Below are 3,008 nucleotides of genomic sequence, written 5' to 3' on the forward strand. Positions count from 1 at the left end.
AGGGAGTCGTGATCACTGTGGCGGAGGAGGGGTGCAGCTTTGCTGAGAGATGATGGCAGTCACAGAAGAGGGGGCTGAGAATTGGTCCAGAAGCAGAGATTCAGAGTGAAGGGTGACAAGAGACCATAACAGCCCCCTGGGGGCCTCAGAAAGAGTGAGGAAGGCTCTGAACTTCCCATGGTACATGGAATGGACCTTTGAGCTATTTTATGTGATTATTAAAGGAAAAGGTAACCCCAGAAACCTGGAGGGCTGTGGGGTCCACCTGTTATATGCGGAAAACCCTTAGCGCAGTGTCTCCACTCAGGAATTGCTTAATAAATGGCAACCGCAGTGATGGCCCTGGAGGCAGCAGGTGCAATGTTTAGTGGGCAGACCTGAGCCAGATTGCTTGGGTTCACGTCTTGACCATGTCCTTTTAGGTGAGTTAGTTCACCTCTGCCCTTCAGTTTCTTATCTAAAAAATGGAGATGCTATTAACATCTACCTTGTAAGGTTGTAATGGGAAGTAAATGAGCGAATACATATAAAGCACTCAGCACAGTGTAGTAGTCAGGGTTCTCCAGAGAAACAGAATCAATAGGAAATATACGGAGATATATATATATATATATATATATATATACATGTATTTCTTAGTCATGTGTGTGTGTGTGTGTGTGTGTGTGTGTGTGTCTTTGTATTTGGGCTGCTATTACAAAAATACCATAGACTGGGTGGCTTAAATAACATTTATTTTTCACCGTTATAGAGGCTGGGAAGTCCAAGATCAAGGCCCCAGCAGACTCAGTGTCTAGTGAGAGCTCACTTCCTGGGTCAGAGATGGCTGTCTTTTCACTGCATTCCCAAATGGCACAGGGGCAAGGATGCTCTCTGGGGTCTCTTTTATAAGGGCACTAATCCCATGTATGAAGGCTTTCCCCTCAGTGGCCTAATCACCTCCCAAAGGCCCCCACCTCTAAATCCCATCACGTTGGGGATTAGGTTTCAACATACGAATTTGAGGGGGGGACACAAACTTTTATATATACACATACACACACATACGTATAGCAACATATATAGTACAATGTTATGTAATACTATATACTATAGTATATGTTGTATATATATGTACATACGCTATTTTTTTTGTATTTATATATACATACATATATTTATTTATTATTAGGTATTGGCTCACGCAGTTATGCAAGGCTGGGAAGTCACATGATCCCCTGTCTGCAAGCTGGACACCCAGAAATCTGGTGGTATAGTTCAAAGGCCTAAGAACTAGATAGCTAATGGTGTAGATTCCAGCCTAAGTCTGACGGTCTGAGGACCAGGAGGATCGAGGCCAGAAGATGGATGTCCCAGTTCAACCAGTCAGTCAGAGAATGAATTCAACCTTCCTCTGCCTTTTTGTTCTATTCAGGCCCTCAACAGATTAGATGGTGCCCATCCACAAGCAGAGGCCGGTCTGCTTTACTCAGTCCACCAACCCACATGCTAATATCGTCCAGAAACACCCTCACAGACACACCCAAGAGGTAATGTTTAACCAGGTATCTGGGCATCCCATGGCCCAGTCTAGTCAATGCATAAAATTACACACAGCAGCTGGGACCCAGGAAGCATTCGTTACATGTGGATCATTATTATTGTGGTTTTATGGGTAAGGAAACAGAGGTTCAAAAAGTTAAATCTGGATAAACAACAAGGTCCTACTGTATAGCACAGGGAACTATATTCAGTACCCTGTAATAAACCATAATGGAAAAGAATATAGAAGAAAGATAATGTATATATGTATAACTAAATCACTTTGCTGTACAGCAGAAATTAACACAACATTGTAAATCACCTATACTTCAATTTCTTAAAAAAAGATTAAGTCATTTGGCCGTAGTGACATGGCTTCAGCGGTGTGCTGGTGACCTAGGGGCTCAAAAAAGAAAGAACCCAACCCAAAAAACCCCTGATTTGTTGCATTTGCCAATTCCTGTGGTATAAATGTTCCTGCCATGGTTGATTTCAAGCTACCGATGGTTTAACAAGGAGTTCACCAGATTCTAGAATATTTCAGAATTGGCTTTTGTGAGCCAGTATGAGCTGAATCCCATGTACCACTATAGCACACTGTGCCTGCAACATGGGGGCATTTAGCTATTATTAGCTAATAACATTAGCTATTTTTTTTCATGTATTTTATTATTTATTTATTGGCTGTGTTGGGTCTTTGTTGCTATGTGCGGGCTTTCTCTAGTTGCAGCGAGCAGGGGCTACTCTTTGTTGCGGTGCGCGGGCTTCTCATTGCACTGGCTTCTCTTGTTGCAGAGCATGGGCTCTAGGCACGCGGGCTTCAGTAGTTGTGGCTCATGGGCTCTAGAGCACAGGCTCAGTAGTTGTGGCGCACGGGCCTAGCTGCTCCATGGCATATGGGACTTTCCCAGACCAGAGCTCGAACCCGTGTGCCCTGCACTGGCAGGTGGATTCTCAACCACTGAGCCACCAGGGAAGCCCCAACATTAGCTATTATTGTAAGTCTGTTGAGCCAGCAATGTTCGCTGGGCACCTTCCTTACCCCCATCTTACAGAAAGGGAGATTGAGGTTCGGACAAGTTCAATACTTACCCGAGGTCACAGCACAAACCAGTTACTTGCTGTCCTGCTTCCCAAGTCCTCTCTCAGCAAGGGTGCGTATAAGGCTGTATATAAGTCTACACATGACCTTCATCCCCAGCTCCCTTAGAGGGAATTTCCCAGGCCGCATAACGATGAGAGTCCTGTCCCCTCCCAGGTTGGCTGCTCTACCTCAAAAGCGCCGAGGCGGCTTGGCGAGAGGGCAGTTCTTGCTGGCTGGGGCTCCTGCCAAGCCACACCTGCCCCAGCGCTCCTGAACTCAGACGTGTCCTGGCTTGCTCCTGCCATACAGGGGTTTAGGGAAGTGCTGCTTTGGCAGCTGGCGAGCAGAGAGCCCATATCCTTGAGGGCGTTAGGGGATGAGTGTGTGTGACTCACCGTGCTTG

This window comes from Grampus griseus (assembly GCF_964374135.1).
Source record: "Grampus griseus genome assembly, chromosome: 1".
NCBI lineage: Eukaryota > Metazoa > Chordata > Mammalia > Artiodactyla > Delphinidae > Grampus > Grampus griseus.